Source organism: Pelmatolapia mariae, unplaced genomic scaffold, assembly GCF_036321145.2.
Source record: "Pelmatolapia mariae isolate MD_Pm_ZW unplaced genomic scaffold, Pm_UMD_F_2 NODE_ptg000633l+_length_40627_cov_1, whole genome shotgun sequence".
NCBI classification, from domain to species: Eukaryota; Metazoa; Chordata; class Actinopteri; order Cichliformes; family Cichlidae; genus Pelmatolapia; species Pelmatolapia mariae.
The window spans coordinates 5,773-27,187 of NW_027052315.1; the positions used below are offsets into that span (position 1 = coordinate 5,773).

General features: G+C 39.0%; 1 pseudogene; it reads left to right on the forward strand.

The window, feature by feature from the left end:
- Positions 1–6,795: 6,795 nt before the first annotated feature.
- On the forward strand, positions 6,796–14,343 carry LOC134623407 (protein NLRC3-like; annotated as a pseudogene).
- Positions 14,344–21,415: the final 7,072 nt, after the last annotated feature.

A 21,415-nucleotide genomic window follows, 5' to 3' on the forward strand; every position in this document is an offset into this window, starting at 1 on the left:
GTGCAAGAATGACAGAAAAGAGAAATTAGAAATAAAGAAAAAACATTTCTGTTCATACATGTTGAAATGAAGTGAAAAGGAGAGAAGGAAATGAAAACAGGGCAAGTTTAAACAGAAACAGAGAAGCATAACAGGGGGGCCCATATCAAGGGGCTTTTTCTTTGGTGCTAACCGAGCTCATGTTGGATTCTGTGCAGAGCTGTAAAGTCTCAGTCTTATTTCTGTATTTAATTATGTTATTTTCTAAAAAATAAAATAAAAAAATGAATTGTATAATTTTTTTAATTTGCACTTTTGAAATGAGGAATGTGCTGTTTCATTACAGAAGATTTCTTCATTGCACTTTCTATAGAAAATCAAGCCACAGTAAACAACAGTACTGAAATTTGGGGAATAAATGAGGCTTACACCGTCAACAAACTTACTCTCACTTATCTATTACAAACGTTTACACAGTAAATACACAAATAAGTGACAAAGAAAATAAGCATTATATGACTGCTAAGAAATGAAAAAAATGAGGAACTCACAGAAAATCTACAAACTGCGCACAGTTATACTACCTTTTACACTTCATTTAATTTCATGTAAATTGACTGGTGCTCACAGGCCTTGGTTGTAAGTGCCAAAAGAATTTAGATCTCTGGGTTTAGCTATTATGACTTCTGGGAATTTCAATTTGAATTCATGTTTAAGTGGCCATCAGTAAGCTACACCACATGTTACTACTACTCTCTGTGAGACTCAGGCCATAAAATAGAGAGGAAGCAGAGGTAAAGGACAGTTTTAGTGTCTGTGGTTAATATCTGACTGTTTAACAGGAAGACAGAAAAGAAACATCTGTTAAAGTAATAAAAAAATCTACCACAAAGAGGTTACTGCAGAGACCAATGAAGTTGAAATCAAGCTAAATGTTTGTTGTTCACACATTTTGTTCATTTGACTTTTAAAATGTAATTATAAAACATAATGAGCAGTGCGTTTCTCATCATCAACAAAAATTATCTGTGCTTACCGGTGTTCAGGTTATTACTCAAGAAATGTGATATATTACACATATTACACAGAACACCTTTCTTAGAAGTAATGCAGTAGTTTACTAAAAATTAATTTGTCACATTATTCATTATGTTACTTTCGTGTTACTCTGAAAAATGACCTGAAACAAATTCTCTCATAATTATTTTTTAACAATATAAACCTGTAAGCTACAGCCCCACATCCATCGCGGGTCCTTATAGAGTACAAAAGACATCCTTCCCAGTGTTTCTGTGTTGACTGAATGCTTAACCTCAACAGCTAATAATAAACTCAGATGCTGGAAGTTTAACAGTGTACGATCTCTGATTGGCTTCCATATGTGCAGCGTCTATAGCAGGTATTGGGCAAGTTGGTGACATTAATGAACTGCTAAAGGTTGCTATGGCTTATGGTGCTTCAGAAACGTGTTGGTCCAGTTGTCGCTGAAAACAAAATAAGTGGTCGAAGTTAAAGCAAGAACTGAATTATGAAGGATAGAGGAAAATGTAAAACACACAGTGGTCTGCATCTAGTGAATTTATTCAGAAATTAATAGATATGAGGCCAAGTAACTAATTTCAAAGATGTTTGGGACTTGAAAGAAAGGGTATAAATTCAGGGTGGTGTTAGTAGTATTATTATAATTATTATTATCATGGGGGTATTTCACCCCACCCTGCGGGCAGGTGGGTGGGCTGAGTGAAAATCCAATTCTGTAAGCACAAAAGCTCAAGAACACAGTGATGCAGGATTTTGAAACTGATAGCAAAGGTGCTGCTACTGAAAATCTCAAAGGATTTCATATCTCTGTGAAGTTTACCAAAAATCTCGTGATCACAAGTTGATTTGTTTAAATACACCTTGTTTAAATACAAGTAAGCATTTGCTGTGATTAAGAGATCGTTTTTACAATAAAACCTAATAAATAAATAAATTATGTTTGCTTCTGGTGACATAGATGTTTCATGGGTGACATGACACAAGGCTGTTCCACGACTAAAGATTCTGCCAGGAGGCTGAGGTGTAGCACTGGCAGCTACAAATGTTACAAACCATTATGAAGCATCAAAAATAAACTTGGCAGTGGCTAGTGGTACCTCTCAGCTTGTACTATATCAGTTTTATCAATTTGAAAATCCTACATCGCCTCATTCTCAAGTTATCACATTCACACAAAACAGCTTTGGTGTCTGTATTGCACATCTGCATGACAGAGTGGCAACAATAAAAACTATATGTTAAGAAAAAAACTGAATCATGACAATCAACTGTTTAATGACGAACACATCATTATAAATAAAAAATGATAAATGATTGAAAACTTATTTCTCCACAGTCTCTCTTGCAGGGCTTTGTCATTTAGTGCTGATACACTCTTTTACTGTTTACTGTAAAAAGTTGATAGAAAGCCAATCAGTGTAGAAGTAATCTAGAAAATAGCTTAGTTTTCTAGAACATAACAACAATCTACTAACTTTTGCTGAGTTAATGTTTTCTCCAGAAAACAATCCTTTTTTCCTTTTACCGCCAGTTCCACCAAACGGTTAAAAAAAGAAGTTTGAAAGAAATCTCTGTTGCTATTGGTCAGTTTTTCCCAGTTGGATCACTGCTGTAAAATAATTTACACTACGGACAAATTACAGGGGTGAATGTACACTTTCCAAAAATCCTTTGCTTTGCAGTAAAATATTGTAAAAACATTTTAGAGTATCTTATGATACATATTCCCGTAAAATACTGTAATTTCTAATACATTATTTTAATAGAATAATGCATTAAAACTGTTTATAATGTATATCGCTGAGTATTAAGGCTTCAGAAGAAGAAAAAAGAGAATAAAGTCGAAATTTCGAGATTTCAGTTGTTGTTTCAAGACAAACTGCTATGCCCTCCACAACATGCTGTGTTTAGATGAGTTAGTGAAACATACGATCATGTCTGTGATGCAACAAACATTCTCTTTATTGTCTGAGAGTTTAACGATCCTCATTATGGATAAACTTGCATCTGTCTATTACCAGACTTTTCATTTTGTACAAATCCACTCTTCCAAGATGCAGCTTCCTGTAGTAGTCTTTATGCTGATCAGCACATTTTATGTGCTAAAAGAGAAATAATTTCTTTTCTTGTTAGAAAAACTTATTATGAAGTAGGATTTCACTAACTCATCTAAACAAGGCATTTTGTAGACAGATGAGCAGCTGTGGCAGTTTGTCCTGAAACAACAAATAGAATTTCGATTTTAAAAATGATCAATAATAAATATTTTAATGTGGCTTTAATGCTCCAAATTACAGCAATTGAGCTGACAGAAAAGGAGCATGAAAACGAAAGTTAAACTTTAAAAAATTAACAACAGACTGTAACTATCAATGTTTGTTTTTATGAAATAATTACATTTTCTCCAAATTCTTTTTGACTGTATTTCATCATTAACACTTGCGCAGACGGATCGTTTCAGGTGTGGCAATTCTTCCTTTGAGGACTTTGGCTTCTCTTTCCACATTATCATGAGCTCGGTAATAAATCTGGTCAATCAAATGCACTGCTGCGTTTTACGGAATAGGAGGGAAATTAAAGCACGGAAATCCCCGTAGTTTCTGATCTAACTGGGAGAAAGAAGCGGTTTTTCGATTAGATTAGATTAGATTAGATGAAACTTTATTAATCACTGGGTGGGTTCCTCCAGGAAATCCAGTTTCCAGTAGCACAACACCGACAGAAGTTGCATGTTACAGATACAATAAGGGGAATGAGAGTAAGAATATAAGCATAAATATACCATATATATACACATATATAAATACAGAATATAAAATATGGATAAATAGGATTGCATATTTGAGTGAGTATATTGCAAAGTGATTATTGCAAAGTGGAATATAAGAAAAAATATTGCAAATATTGCACAGTGTAAAAAAGCACTACAGCTCAGTTGTTCCCGCCCTCCTTTGTCCCCTGATGGCGTGTGAAACAAAGGAGTTTTTAAGTCTGTTGGTTCTTGACTTTGGGAGAAGCAACCTGTCGCTGAATAGGCTCCTCTCAACAACAAACCGAGAGGTAAGCTGTTTATGTGCAATAATCCAAGCAGGCAGGAGCGACATGTTTTAAATGTAGCGTAGATTCTCTGCTAGGCGAAAAAGTTTAATGTTCAAAGCTGTACACGACTAACACTGAATAAATAATAAAAATAAAGCACCGCACGGTCACGGGATGTGGATGTATTACGTTTGAGGTGATGCACAAAATGTAGAAATACTGTTGTACTTGATTCTCAGCTGCTGCTCAGTCTGTTCTACACCGCTGTGACTGCAGAACAAAGGACACCGAGAATGAACAAAAACATTCATTTCACTTTAATCTGCAGAGAAACTGATTTACACAGATCAAGTCCTACCTCGAGTTACAGGAAAAGTAACTTTAAAGGTCCACCTTTAAAACTACTGATAGCTGAAGTCAATCAATCTTTCATTTATACACTACCAGTCAAAAATTTGGACACAGCTTTTCATTTAGTTTTTTTCTTCTCTATTTTCATGACTATTTACATTGTAGATTATCACTGAAGGCACCAAAACTATGAAAACATATGGAATTATGTAGTAATCAAGAAAGAGTGAAATAACTAAGTGCTGTCAACAAAGCAAAGGGCGGCTGCTTTTAGGAATCTAAAATATAAGACATATTTCGAGTTGTTCATCAATTTTTTTCTTTGGTACATAATTCCATTTTCCATCTTGCTTCATGTGATGTCTTCAGTTTGTATCCACAGTGTAGAAAATATTTAAAGTAAAGAAAAACCTTTAAATTAGAAAGTGTGACGAAATTGTGTACTGGTAGTGTTGATTTAGTTACATTTACATTTTAACTAGCTAAAGGTACAGGAACACATTATCTTTGTTTGGAGCAGGTCATAAAAAATAAATCATGAACTTTACAGCTTTGTTGTTGTTTAATCATTTACTCACATGAACACACTCTCAGAGATCTACACTAACTTTGGCAACACTTTAATTCACATGCACTGTACTGTAACTATTTCTGTTCTTTTGTTTCTGTTTTCTTTATATTGAAAATAATTTATTCCAATATAAGGCCAAACATTGACTATTGAAAATGTTTATGGTGAACTGCAAATTTACAATGGTGCAATTGCAGAATTTTTCCTGGATAAAATACGTTTTATAAATGGACCCTTTTCTTTCCTTCTTTGTTTTACAGAGTGGAGACTTCTACCACTGATTTTATGTGCTGTCCCTGGGTGTGTTTGTGAAATCAGACAGCTGCAGTGATAATATAAGGGGTGTGTAACATTGTTTTCCTTTCTATATCAGTCAGCCTTCACTAGTACCAGTTTGAGGTTTCCGTGCAGCAGCACAGTGTTTCTACTGTTTCTATGACTCTGCACAGAGACCTCTAATGTTGAGCCTGGAATCTGCTGGAGCCATTCTTCCAGTTGCTGGGTTACAGCTTACACATGGCAGGCAGACAAGACTGAGCTGAAAGACAGAAGGGGTGTCCAGATTCATAAGCTGTGTCCCAAAATGTCCTCCTGAGGCTGCATTCTCCAAATGTGGCCAGCACATGCGTCCTCCTTCCCCAGATTTGAAGGATGGATCAGGTGTATCCTTCGTGGCCCACCATATCCCAGAATTCATAGCACGGCCCAGCCAATTCCAGTTTTCCAACAATGGCAACAGCTAGTTAGTTTTACTTAATGTAGCTGTGTAAACTTCAAATATATGCTTGGTTTATCAAGACATCACATATTTGTAAAAGTGCCTCTGATGTTTTCAGAGACGTCTGTTACCCACCAGCTAGCTGGGGTTCAAGGCTCACTAGAGCCGGCGAGAATAGCAGACTCCCGGCTTCATAGTTTTCAGACCCCCCGCCGCCTTTCGCTTCTCAGGTTAAACGTGATATATGAGTCACTCAGATAACTTAAATATATTATTGTTTGGCTTTTTTCAGTGTTTTATTTGTTTCTGAGCAAATCGGTTTGGCTGAGACTAAAGTTATAGTTTTCACACAGCTAAATAAACGTCAAACAGACAACTGACTATCAGAAGTGTGAGATGGTCGAGAATTTACTCCAGTGTCCTGTTGTATTTTAGACAGCAAGGAGCAGATGGCTGAGTTTATTAAACTTCACAGAGACAGCTGTGATGCAAATCTAAATGCTAGACCATCCCATTTCACAGCCTCGAACTTCCAGCCTTTTCGGTCTTCGAGGACCCGGGCCACATAGACCGGGAAGGGCCGGGGCCTCAGAAGGATGCAGCCTAGGTTTTGGCCTCACTTCAAGGCAACTGGTCACAGTAGATGCCCCCCCCCCCGAGCCTGGTTTCTTCCTGTTAAAAGGGAGGGTTTATTTCTTCCCACTGTCACCAAAGCGCTTGCTCACAGTGGGTCATATGATTGTTGGGTTTTTCTCAGTTTTCATTTTTACTCTTGTAGGGTCTACCTTACAATATAGAGTGCCCGAGGTGACTGTTATTTTGATTGATATTAATAAAGTTGAATTGAATACAGGTTGATTATTTACAGTGTTGAATTCACAAAGGTCAAACCTCTAAATCAGCTAAATAAAATTCATAAATCCTACAAAACCACAACAAAACAAGCAAACAAACAAAACTAGTGATGGACTAGACAAATGCCAGTAGTTGCATATTTGCTCAGTTGGTGAGACTGACTATGAGTCAACACTATAGCCAAAAACTGAGGTATGACTGTATCTAATGACTGTTATGTTTGTTCAGTTCAGCAGCCAAAATGGATGAGGAGAAAAGGATGCGATCTACATTCAGACAGTCATCCAGTGAGACTGAAGCCAGGTAAAAATGACTCATATAGGACGGACACACACACACACACACACACACACACACACAGAGGGAGAGAGAGAGAGAACAGTGTCACTAACAAAAAAGGGTTCTTACATTGTCTGATCTCCTTTGGTATTTCACATGTTTAACTTTGATGTTGGCTGTCATTTTTGTGTGCATGCTAGCAGATGCTTGGCTGTCTGTCACTTGGGTCATTTTGGTCTTCAGTAATTCCATCTTCTTACAGAGAAACAGTCTGAAAAAGCATCAGTCTGCTGTTAGGTCATGCTGTTAAAGCTGATTAAGAGAGCTTATAAAACAGACAAGTCTATTGAAAGTTTCAGTAGGAGGAGAAAAATAAAATGATAAAAAAACATCTCTCCTTCAACTGAAATGTCTTGTTATTCCTTTCTGCTGAAATTGATGCTAAACTGTTTTCTGAAAAGTTACTGTAAGTAAGATCATAAATGTTCCATTTGTGCTATTATATTGAAAGTCCTGACAAACAAAACTAATTAAGTAAATCGATGTCAGTCGGTAAATAGATCATTCTTTGCCTAGTTCACAGTCTACGGCGTCTAGATCTGCAGCTCCCAGGAAGATTTCTTTAAAGAGTGACAGTAACTTCTAACAAGTTTTGATCTCATAAAACTTTCTTTCCTTCTAGTTCGCAGATGAGTACTGCTCCTAGCAAGATGTCCCTCAGGAGCAACAGATCCAAGTTCGAGCCAGTCGGCTTTAAAGATGAAAGGTTAAAACAGAAATCCTAAATTTTGAAATTTGATTTGAAATATTCGAGTGTTGAACCATTTGTGACAATTTGTGAACATGGCACTTTCTATAATAATTATAGTCATGATCATAGTCAGGGCATTTGTCCCTGTGAGGCAGTTCAAAGCAAACCTTAAGGATCTCCAGCAGTAGTACCAGGTGACCAGAAGTGATTCAAATTGGGTAACCCGGGGGGGAGAGCAGTTTGTGAAGACCATGGATCGGGGACTTTTGGAGGCAAGTTCTGGCAAACGATGATGATTGAGGAAGGACAAGTAGGGCGTGAGTGTTATTCATGTACCCAGGCACCAGGGGTTGATCATATTACCTCCAAGATTCTGAAGGTTTTGAACACTGATGGTCTACTGACACAGTGCTTCTGACTAACTTAATGCAGCATTGCCTGTTCAAATGACCTGTGCACTGGAGTATGTGTATCCTGCTTTAACAAAAGAGTATTTGGACTACAGTTACCCAGTGTAGAGATTAGGAAATTATTTTACTGGTACTATTCATAACCATTATTGTTTCTGTTGCATCACTGATCATTTATCATTATCATTTCATCAGAGCATTTCTTGAAGTTGTTGATGTCACATTAGAGTCTGTATTTCAGGGGTTGTCATAATCACATGATGATCTTTTATTGCAGGTTTAACTGTATTCATGTTATCCATATTGCTTATTAGAGAGTTGTTAATTGAGGGTCTGAAGTTATGGGGAAGTGAGAAAGTTAAGCTAAAGTTAAGATGATTCCATATCTGCTTACAATACAGTACATCACAGATAATAACATCACAGCATGGAGCATAGAGATCTGTGGGCCCAGTAATCTGCTGCAGGGGAATCTGCCCGGCAACAGGTGACTCGGAGGGTCACGGAGGATAAAAGACACATAATGGGGCCTGCACACATACACACACAGTTTCTCAACTTGTTTTGCTCAAAACTGCTACGTGACTTGTCCAGTGTACGTGACTGTTTACTAGACAGAGAACATCTGGAGTAGGGAGTAAAGGGTGTTAAGGGTCCGATGTACTGGAGTGTTCTTAGATTACGAGAATTGATACTTAGATTTCCAGTAAATCCAACTGCTTTGACGCATAATGCTCGTCATCAACTGTTATATATACCACTCCTCATTTGTTGTTCTGGGGAGATCGGCTTTGGAAGCGTAATGATGCTCATCTTCCCCACATATATATGTGTGTAATAAAATCACTATTTTGACATCTACTGGGACCTCCAGTCGTTCGTCCTTTCCTCAAAATACGAACCATGACACCAGCTACCGCACTGCAAAAACGTATTTTAAAAAGCTTAAAGAGATTAAAAAGCTTCTATACCGGAAGCTCCAATCATTTACCTAACCTCAGGTCCACAAGGGATCACGTCTTAGACTACCATGACCTGGATGACAGACAATGTAGTGTTATGGAAAAATAGAGAACAAATATCCATTATTGTGCTATAGTAATTAAATTAAGGTCTAATTTGTAAACCCTCCTACAGACCAGTAACTGAGAAGCCATCCACCTGTCCAGTTTGCAAAGATGTTATGAAGAATCCAGTTCAGCTTAGCTGTGAACACTGGTGCTGCAAACTGTGTCTCAGCTCAGACCTGGATGAGTCTGATTCAACAGCAGACTGTCCTTGTCCTCAGTGTGGGAAGAAATCCAGGAAAATATCAAAACAAGAGACAGACAAGGAGGGAAACACAGGTAAGCTTACATACGTAAGATCACTACTATCTCTACTACTGCAAAAAAAAAAAACCCCAAAAAAAACAACCCTTGATATAGACAAGAGTGAGTGGCAAGAGTGAGTCAGTGTTGGAATCATTTATTAAATTTAACTTTTAACGATAAATATAAGTTTGTTAGGGAGCTCAAAAGCAATTATATTCTGAAAACATGCATTAAGTGCAAGAGTATCAGGGTTTTGCTAACTTGGGTGCATTTATAAAGAATTTTTATACCCTTTGGCTCATTTAAAGCAATCTGCAAACCATTACTTAAAATGAAAAATGGAAGTCCCCAAATCAAGTCAGGAATTTATTCTCTGACCAAATTAAAGTGATCTGGTATTAACCACCTGAGCATCTTTGATGTGTTTCACTGCATTACAGGTAAAATTGATCTTTTGGAGACAAAGAAGAAATTAAAAGAAGCAATGAAAGAGACATTTTCCTCAGTCTCTGAAGGTAATGGTGACAAGCTGAGTTCACTGAACAACATCTACACAGAGCTTCATATAACCACTGGAGAGAGTGAAAGGTCACGTGAAGAGCATGAAGTCAGGCTGCTCGAACGTAAACTGATAAGACACACTTCAAAACAACAAATAATCAACATAAATGATGTGTTGAAACCGTTGCCTGATCAAGACAAACCTCACAGAACAGTTGTGACAAAGGGCATTGCAGGAATTGGAAAATCATTTTCTGTGCAGAAATTCATTCTTGACTGGGCCGAAGAGAAGGAAAACCAGGATCTTGACTTCATTTTCAGTCTTGCTTTCAAAGAGCTGAATTTGGTTAAAGGAGACAAAAGTCTACATGAGCTCCTGACTTTATTTCACCCCACACTGTCTGATCTCAAAGATTCAGTGGATTATACCAAAACCAAGACTGTTCTGATCCTGGATGGTCTGGATGAAAGCAGGTTTCAGCTGGACTTTGAAGGCTTTAGGACTATAACATCTGTCAAGGAAGTAACATCTGTGAGTGATCTCCTAGCAAACCTCATCCAAGGTAACCTTCTTCCTGATGCAAAGCTCTGGATTACTTCCCGTCCAGCAGCAGCCAATCAGATCCCTGCAGAACATGTTGACATGGTGACAGAGATAAGAGGGTTCAATGACCTTCAAAAAGCTGAATACTTCAGGAGGAGATTTAGTCATGATCCAGGTCTTGCTGAAAGGATCATTAAACATATTCAGGCTTCACAGAGTCTCGACAGCATGTGTCAGATCCCGATCTTCTGCTGGATTTCTGCAGTGTTATTCCAGGAAGTCTTTGGAGGAGACACTGAAACTGAAATTCCTCAAACTCTTACAGAGATGATGTCATACTTCCTGTTTGCACAAACAAAGCGTAGAAACAGAAAATATGACAAGACGGTAGAGACAAACAAAGAAAAGCTTCTGAAGACACACAAAGAATTTCTTCTGAAACTCGGCAAGCTTGCATTTGAGCAGCTGCTGAAGAACAACCTCATCTTCTATGAGGAAGACCTGGAAGGCTTTGGCATTGACATTAAAGAAGCATCCATTTACTCTGGATTTTGCACCACAGTACTTCGGGAAGAAGAAATCATTTCCCAGAAAAAGGTCTTCTTCTTTGTACATCTGACTCTGCAGGAGTTCTTTGCAGCTCTCCACGTCTATGACTGTTTCATAAATAATGATATCAGACAGCTCAGCAGCTTCCTCGATCTAAAGAGCCAAGAATATGCTTTACTTGATCTGTTAAAGATGATAGTTCACAAAGTGCTGGAGAAGAAAAATGGTCACCTGGACTTCTTCCTGAGATTCCTTCTTGGACTTATGGTTGAACCCAATCGCAGAGTCCTTCAGGTTCTGCTGACTCCACCAGATCAAAGTCAAGATACTGACAAGAAAATCTTGACTTACCTCAAGTCTATCAGAAGGAAGAACCTCTCTCCAGACAGCTGCATCAACCTTTTCCAGACTATGGTCGAGATGAGAGATCACAAAGTCAAAGATGAGATTCAGGAATATCTCAAACTGTCAGATCGTTCAAAAACAGAGTTGACTCCCCTGCACTGCTCTGCACTGGCCTACATGCTGCAGGTATCGAAGAATGATTTGGAAGTCTTGGACTTAAAGAGTTACAACACATCAGATGAGGGCAGATGGAGGCTGATACCGGCAGTGAGGAGCAGCAGAACAGCCTTGTAAGTTTTATTTCATTGTTATTGTTATTTGTTCATCTTTAAAGCTGAATCAACAAGACTGTTGAACAGGATTTAATAGAAAACGTGAAAGGTACAAATCCTCTCTGCCCCCAGCGGCAATTACATACTTATTCTGCATTTCTATTTAATTAAAAAAAACACCCATCACCCTCCATAGACTAGCAGACTGTAAAGTGACTGAAGAGTGGGTTGAACATCTGGCCTTTGGTCTCACCTTCCCTTTCTCACCTCTACGACATCTGGACCTCAGCAACAATGACCTTAAAGATTCAGGAGTGGAGCTGCTGAGTAAAGGACTGTCGAGTCAGTGCTGCAGACTGGAAACTTTGAGGTGCATGTTTAAAATACTATAATACAAATAGATGGACAAGCCACCAAACCTGCTGCAAGTTATAACTCAACTCTGTCCGCAGAAAATGTGGACAGTTTAAGGTTTTTCTGTCTAATTTTCCGTTTAAGAAAACCAACATCTGTTAATGTGAAATCTTTTCATTTATTTTGTTTTGAGAAATACTACAACCCCCAACTCAATCCACATAATTTTCCTGTGCTTGTAGTTTATGCTTTTCAATTTTACTACAACTGATGTAGTTCTAAAATAACTATATATACCAAACATTGTTTTCTCAGGTTATCTGGTTGTCTGGTGACAGAAAAAGGCTTTTGGCCACATCTATTAAGTCCAATCCTTTTCATCTCAAAGAGCTGGACCTGAGCTATAACCATCCAGGAGAATTTGGGGGAAAGAAACTCTCTGAGCTGAAGGATGATCCACAATACAACCTCAGCCAACTCAAGTAATTTTAATTCTGGCCCTGTGTCATCCACTGTTTCAGAAACAGCCCCCAAATACCAAAGAGAAAACAGGAAATCTTGGAACCTATGGCTCGTTAATGTAGGTGGGCAGGTTAGCGGGTCAAACTGGAAATTTATTTTTGACCCTTAAACATTTTGTTTTTAAAAGAAATATTGCTCAGAAACAACACACACACACTGCTCACTATTTTATCTTTGACATCTAAATCTACCTTATAAAGACATATATGCTCATAATTGCCTCTTGTGGCTCATTGGGAAAAAAGCTATTTCACTGACCTTTCTCATAAACGTTCAAGATCATGATCAAAGAGTACCATCTTTTCGATTTGCTACAGAACTAAATATAATAGTATTGAGCTATAGCAAAACTGCATGTTTGTTGTTGTCAAAAGCAACAATGAAAACACTTTGTTTCAGGCTGTAAATGGCATCTATAAATTTTGACTATTGCTAATATGCTTCATCCCTCTAATTCTCAACTATAATTTTTCAGTCTTGAACATGGTGGGAATCAACGGATGAAACCAGGATTCAAGAAATGTGAGTACCTGTAAAAATGCTTTTGACTGAATACTGTGATCAAGTAAGAAAGTGCAAACAGGATATTTATTTACTTAATAACCAATAATATCATACCAGTCAGAAGTTGTTTGTATTTTGTAGATTATAAAAAAAAAAGTTCCTACCATCAACATTTTATGGATATAAAAAATAAACAAAAAAGAAAAGAAATTGAGGTTTTATAAATTTATGAATAAATATAATAATGTCTTCATCATTTGCCTGACTGGGTTTTCTTTATGTAAATTAGATCATTTATCAGAAAATAAAAATAATATAAATTGTAAACTCTTTAAAATCTTTCTAAGTTTTCTGACAGCTGTGTTTGTGTTTCTAGTGGAAAAATTGGGGTGATGTAAACTGAGAAATATAAACTTCCAAACCAGTTTTTCCTTAAAAGAAATAATGCGTAAAGTCAAGCAAATATTGATGTACACTGTGTAAACGTATCTCTCTACACTTTGTAAAAATGTAATGAACGTTATTAAATGACACTGGATTCAGTGGTTGCACTACTTAAAAATATTTTTTTAGGTGTCCAAGTACTTGTAGACTTAGTAAAGCCAGTGGAATCTATGTAGCTCAGCAGCACTGTGTTTGGTGCTATCACAAGTAAAAGTAACTTTAATTATTAATTAGGACATTAGCTGGATTTTAACTTGTTGCTTACATGTCTGAATGTTACCTGTGCTACTTGCACAGGTAACATTCAGACATGAAATCTGTCACTGTGACTGTTTACTGATGAGTTCCAGAAATGTAGAGAATATTCTAACCCACATCCCCTAAAACTGAAGGTGTGAAATTAAATTTTTGAAAACCACTTTAGATGATTGACCTTAGAAACCAGTGCTATTTGTGAATAAAGTGTTTTCTTACCTCCAGATGCCTGTGAGCTCACTCTGAACTCCAGCACAGCTCACAAGAACCTGCTGCTCTCTGAAGGGAACAGAAAGGTGACCTGGGTGGAGGAGGAGCAGCCGTATCCTGATCATACAGAGAGGTTTGATCGCTGTCAGCAGGTTTTGTGTGAACAGGGACTAAAAGGACGCTGTTACTTTGAGTTGGAGGTGTCAGAGCCCTTCTGTGTTGGGTTAACATACAGAAACATTAGCAGGAAAGGGGATGTTGATGATTGCAAGCTGGGACAAAACAAGTCTTGGTGTCTGATTTGCTCTGATGATGGTTGTTTTGTTTGGCACAACAAAGAGAAGGTCTGTGTATCTTCTCAGTGTTTGCGCTCCAGTCGGGTCGGGGTGTATCTGGATTCGGAGGACAAAATTTTGTCCTTTTACAGAATTTCCTCTGGCAGTCTCATCCACCTCCACACCTTCAAATCAACCTTCACTGATGTTCTCTACCCTGCTGTTGCACTTCACACTCATTCCTCTGCGCTGTTTTGTTAGGTAACATTTTAAAAAAAAAAAAAAAAAAAAAAAAAAAAAAAAAAAAAAAAAAAAAAAAAAAAATCAGAACTGCACTCAAGCAAACCACCAATGGTGAAGACATTTGGCACCAAAATGGTCAAAACTGGAGTTTCTCATTGAATTCTTTATGTACAGCATGGAGTTGCCAACATCTTGTAATCACACTGAAATGGGAGCATGCATAGTATTACAGTTTTTCTCAAATGCTAAAACACATTCCACAAACATTTCCACCATGTACCCCAATGTCTAAACACAACACCCTTTTCTAAAGCTACATAAACACAACCACACCTTCCCACTGCAAAACTCAAACTTTCACACCAAAAGAGCAGCTCGAAGCTTTCAAAAAGTGTAAACACTATACACATCATTACACACTACAGCAAAACAATTGAAAACACAATGCTCAATTTGTGAGAAGGTTCTTCGTTTCATAACTGCCAATGCATATTTTTAGAAACCATACAGTAACGGATCGTGGTAGATCTCTGCAGAGGATTAGGCATTTATATTTGTGAGTTTCATATGAAGAGTATAAATCTATAGAAAATCCTGCATGTACGTACACTACTGTAACACAACTCAATGCAAAAACAGAATCTATTGCACACAACAGTACTCCTGAAAACATGATCAGGGTGTGAAGTTTTTTTATTTACGTTATTCACACCACACACACACCACAATCACTGTGCAGCATCATGTCGCTGAGCTGCATCGGGCCACATCACCTCATCCACATCGCAGGCTATATTGTCTCTCGCCAGGCACCGCGGGAAAAACGCCCTGGAATGGCGAATCCATCCTTGGAAGGCCTCCGCTGGGATGTCAACACAGGCCAGCTCCATTGCCCTTAGGAGGTTCTCTCTTGTGTATGGTTGTCTGTCATAAACCTTCCATCTCCACAATGAGAAGAACTCCTCTATAGGGTTCAGGAAAGGGGAGTAGGGTGGCAGACAGACATTTAAAAAGTGGTCACTGTTGGTGGTGAACCACTCTCTGAATTGGTTTGTTCTGTGGAAGCGGACATTGTCCCAAATGATCACATAAATGTGATGGGCGGGCCCAGGATGGTGTTGTTGGCGGTCCAGGAGGATGTTTTTTTAGCTCCTCTAGGAAGGTGAGGAGACGTTGGGTGTTGTAAGACCCAAGGACAGCATGCTGGTGGACAAGCCCCTCCGAAAGCATGGCCGCACAAAGAGTAATATTACCCCCCCCCGTTCGACAGGGACCTCAGTGATGGCTCTTTGGCCAATGATGTTACGGCCTCTTTGCCTTCGTTTCTGCAGGTTGAAGCCAGCTTCATCCAGGAAGAGGTACTCATGAGGTCTGGCCATCGCGTCCAACTGTAATATGCTCTGTGAAAATGTGAAAGTGCACATAAGTGAACCATATCCACAATGAGGGTTTCTTGTGCCGCTGTAAATATGGCAACCCTCCCACCTCTATGTGGCATTCTTTCAACTCTAAAGAAAGAAACATGTGTTGTCAATTGACATGTGTTACAATACAGTCACAACTGATTTGGAACCAATAGACTACTTTCACAGGTTTGTAAAACTGTATTGTGACAAAGAAAGCAATAGAGTACAATACCTGTTGTGTTGTCTGAATGCCTTGATAATGGTGGCCACGGTGAACCTACTCAGGTTTGTGCGGACTCTTAGTCCTGCTTCAGCCATTGTCATGCCATGGACAATAACATGGTCAATGACTGTTGCTCGCATCTCGTCCGTAATGATGGTGCGAGGTTGTCTTGCTCTCCCTCCTAGCCCTTCTCCTCTCCCATGTTGGCCTCCTCCTCTTCCTCGTTGACCTGCTCCTCTTCTTCCAGGGCCAGCTCTTCTCCCTCCCCTGCATCGAATTCCTCTTCCCCTGACTCTGCCTTCATCCATTGTGTTTGTTTGGAATCTTCAGCATACTGTGCACTCTGAACTTGCTTTTATACATGTGGTCACAGCATTATGTCATGGTCCTGGGTCGGTGACCCAGCGCTTTGTGTTTACTATTATTATTTTCTAGTTTATTCTGTTTTGTATTTGTTCTTGGTGTCGCCATCATCCCTACCTGTGTCTTCCCTCTGTGCTCTGTTCGGGTCCCCGAGTTTTGTGTTGTAAAACAGTCTGTGTGTTTCCTGTTCTACTTTATAGGTCTGTGTCTCGTTATGCCCATTAGTTCCAGCTGTGTCCCCGCCTGTGTGTCATTTCCTGATTACCTGATGTGTGTATTTATACTGTGTGTCTGCCTGTGCTCCTCGTCGCGTCGTCTGTGTTCATCCTCTATGTTTCTTAGTGATTCTTCCGTGTTTGCCCGTGTCTCTCTGCTCCTCGCTCCGTGTCCTCCTTTTTGTGTTAGTTTTCCCAGTTTAGATTTATGTTCAGTTCTGCCCACATCTTGGTTATTGTACACTGTTAATAAATCCCACTTGCACCTCCGCCATTGTCTGCTATTGGATCCTCCTTTCTCACCTTCATACGACTGCTGCCCCAGTCATGACACATTAGCAACATGTGTCTTCAATTTTGAGTCGTTGTGTGTAATGAATGACGCCAGGTGTGTTCATTGTGTTCAAACATTGCTGACTGTGGCAAGCATGTTGCATCACATGAGCTTTCATTTGAGAATATGAGCAGAGTTCTTTTGCAACTTGTGTTTTAGCAAGGCAAAATGTGGTTAGATTTATGACAACGGAGGATTGTGTTCTGTGAATTGTGTCTTCATGTGACATGTGTTTATGATATTGGTAGATGGCTAGATTTAGTAAATGTGTTTAGACAACTGGTCATTTGGTTTAGAGGATTGGCTTTTGTGTTTTAGCATTTGAGAAAAACTGTAAGAGCACTGTGGAGATGGGGTGTGGCTGTTGCTCAGCTGCAAAGTGGAGGGTTCAGGAGGCTGTGCCAGGTCAGGCTGGCAAAGCATTTCTTTTCTAATTCTGCCGTTATGCAGTAGTGAACTGGGGCCAAAGAGCAGCAGCTGCCAATGCTACTGAAGCTGTGCTGCGCAATGGCTGAAAAGCTACATTGTAAAATAATATAAGAAAAATACACAATCCCCAAACACCTGTGGCAGATGGCCGCCCCTCCCTGAGCCAGGTTCTGCCAAAGGTTTTTTCCTGTTTAAAAGGGAGTTTCCCTTCCCGCTGTGAGTAACTGGCTTGCTCAAACAGCATCATCTCGCTGTTGAGGTTTTCTTTGTATTATTGCAGGATCTTTACTTTACAAAAGCATAGTTTTAGTGAACCCAATCAACAGCTGGTGAGCTTTCAGCAGTGCAACAATAGTTTTTAGCCAAAGTGTTGTGGTGTAGAAGTGTAGACACTCATTAACTGTTTAGGTACCTTTATGTGAACATAAGAATCCTTTTTAAAAGATCTATACATTACAAACAAATAACATAAATAAAATAATTTGAAGAATATATACAATAACTGAGTGTAAAACATGTAACAAAATCCTCAGTATGAAACGGGGAAAAAATGTAAACATTAGAAATCTTCACTGCATGAAGGTTTCATTACAGGCCAATTTCTGAGGTTTACTAGGTTTTCAGTTTTCTCTGATAATTGAACATCATTACGAAACGGAGCTCAGATTTTAAATTGCTCTCTCTGAAGCTGAGTTGAATTGTAAACTTTTCTGAGCTGCTTTCAGGAGGTAAATGTGAAATAATCAGCATGAAGCAGTTTGTACTTTGAGATGCATCTGTTCTATCATTAGATGAACCTGCTTTTAATAAATTCACATTTCTACCACTGACAGACTGAGCCACTTCTATAGATTTTGTTGCATTTCTCCAATGAAATAAGTAATTGTGCTAAAGTGATATGATTTGGTATGTAAAACTACAATTAATGTGTACTTATAAATTGTATCTTAGAATTCCACAAACTCTTGCATAGCTTTTTTGTGTTTTGCCTTATGTCTTGAACAAGACCCTTATTTTTCTATCTCACAGTTTTATCAAACTGCTCTAAAGTTAGCGGTTAGTATAAAATATTTCTACAGTAAACAATAAGAAGGTGACTTTTAGGATATTTGAACTATCTTCTTTCTAATTTTGATTATTTTTGTGCCGTCGAACTGTTTTCAGATTTGAGATCCAGAGCTGTTTGTATTTATTATTATTTTTACATCCATTGCTTATATTTGAGTTATTTTATTAGGTTTGAATCATCATCATCATCATTTATTTATATAGCACTTTAAAAACACACCTGGTAGACCAAAGTGCTGTACAATACTAATATGCACATAGTAATAAAACCAGACATAGCAATAAAATTACTTAAAAAAAAACTGTCATAGAGATTATATGTTTTGCTCTTCTCTGATGACCATGCCACATTGAGTAGAAATGATGACTTGTGACCAAAAAGAATCAGGATACGGTACCTCTGTTAAATGCAGCTTTTTTATTCTTTTTCTGTAAGTGATTTTAATAGTAAACAGCCTGAAGACCACAGTGTTGCAGGTTAGTGAATGTTTTCTTTACAGTGTTTTGGTTTCCTGCTTGAGGATCTGCTTCGTTCAGCGCCCCATACACAGCTCTCCCATCAGGTCATGGCATCCTGGAACAGTGATACTATCAGATAATAAAGGAACTTTGAACTGCATGCTTGTTTGTGATGAATTTTTCCTTCCTGTTGTTGGACTGATTAACACTTGGTTTCTCTGACTTCCTAAGAAGCTAACAGCACCTGGCATTACAAATTAACCAGCTGCTAGTGGATAAGATGTACCCAGGATGCCCAACCGAAGAACGGACAGTCCTGATCTCCAGAAATGGCTAAGGTGAACTGCAATGACAAAAATCAGGGGATCAATTGGTCTTTGACCTCTGTGAAGAATCCACTATTCCAAGGTTTTTGCCAATGTAAGGATAAGTGCTCTGCAGTTGTTTCATTTAGCTGGATAATTTTTTTGGTAGTGGTGCAATACAGGATGTTTTTCGGTGCTGGCATCTGCCCCTAAACTTAGACTGAACATCCTGTGGAGAGCTTGACACAGCTGGACAGCACAGTCCTCCACATCACCCATAAGTCATTGTCTTTTGTTGTTGTTGTAGCCAATGATGGTATTGATTCCTTTCCACACCTTACAGCTATTGCTTTATTGTAGATTCCTTTCTATCTTCTTTGTATATCTTTTTATGGTTGAGGATTGCCTTGTGCCACTTGTGATCTAGGGCTTGTTATTGTGAAAACAGCGTACAGTCTTTGTAGATATGACTGTGTCTGATGTCTGAAGCTGATGTACTAAAATAGGCAACCTGCCTGCCAGTGTCCATTCTGTTCTTATCTGTTTCCAGAAACACATTCCAATCTGTGCATTCAAAGGAGGTCCGTAGAGCCTCAGTACCATCGGGTATCCATTTCCCTACCATAGGTTTAGCTGCAAGCTGTCTCTGCACACAGGGTTTATTACAGGTCTCCTAAAACAAAACAAGTTATGGTCTGATCTGCCAAGTTTTGGTAAGGCATTAGCTCCATAAGTGTCTTTGACATTAGCATACTGCAGATCAAACGGTAGTTTGATGCTAACAAAGAGAGTGAAGGTAGTCAGAACTGAGGGGATTGCATTGTCAGAAGGCAACATAGCAGACACTGAGGACAGCTACAAGTACCTGGGAATCACACAGGCAAATGGGAGTTACAAAGAGGCTGCGAGGAAAGCTGCAACCACCATATACCTTCAGAGAGTTAGGCAAGTCCTGGAGAGTCAGCTAAATGGGAAGAACAAGATCTGGTCAATCATCACCTGCACCCAGCATGTGATCAGGTACCCTGCTGGGATAATAAGAAAGCCAAAGGAGAGACAGAAGCCACTGACATCAAGACAACAAAGCGCCTTACCATGATAAGATCAGCTTCTCGTGAGCTTCTTGTCGTTTCAGATTTGTTCAGATATTGGTTCGTTTAGATTTGAGTTAAAGTCATTAAAGAAGCCCCAAAGATACAAATGTATCTTTGTTTGAAGCATCAGGCTTCAAACAAAGATACATGTTGCACAAATGTTGCACAGGTTACGTTAAAGAGAATGGTCAGCTAATACTATAGCAAAAAGATATCCTGTTTCCAGAATAGCAATGTTCCTTATGATCCACTTGCCCTACCCTGAAAACCAAGGGAAGCAACTCGGGAAGCACCTTGATTAGAACCACCTCCCTCAGCTGGTTTCATTCAATGTAAAAGAGCAGTGGCTCTAGTCCACAGTCCCTTGGATGTTGACACTCCTTAGTCTGTCTCTACGGCTGATGGCATTCAGTCACGTTTCCATCAGAGTGGATTGTCAGTGATCTGCCTTAGGCTCTCAGCTTCCTACTAGGCAAATTGCAGATTTCAGGATTTGTGCCGCTTCCCTAATATGATGGTACATCAAGTGTGGTGTTATGATTCAGTGTTATGGATATTTTTGTACTGTGTTTTTTGTCTGCCACACCAGAGGGTGGCATAGTTTGTGTCCTGTGTTATTGCTGCTATGTGAGTTCCAGGTGGAGGCTGACCATTGGTGGAGGACTGGGAGAGGCCGGCTATAAATGAGGACCCTTCTCAACTGGCATGCCCCCCACCTACTTCCTGTTCCCAACGAACTGTGCATGTGGCTGCGTGTGAATTTGTATTCTGGAAGCTTTTGCCGTGTTGTAAATAGTTTGTTGTATATAGATGTAAATAGTTGTCGATATTCTTTTTTACTCGGTAGCTGTAGGGGTGAGAAGCCATTTTTCTTTGGGAACCTTTTCTCCTGTTTTTGGTTAGGGAGGCAGGTAAGACACCTGTAATTTTCTTTTGGGGTTTCCAGCTGCGTTTCATTTCTAGAGTTTTTGTTTGTTGTTTTGGCCATTGCTCACCCTGACGCCCGCTACCTGTTGGGACTTAATAAACTGACTGGCTGTTGTGAAATCCGTGGCAGTTGTCTTTTTGGTTCGTCTTCCTTGAGAGCAGGGAGTGTGGGGGCATTTCTCCTTATTTTTATTTTCCTTATGTTGCACGCCGGTTTTCCCTGGGCTGGGGTGTAACAGTGGGCAAAGTGTAGACTGTACAAACTAG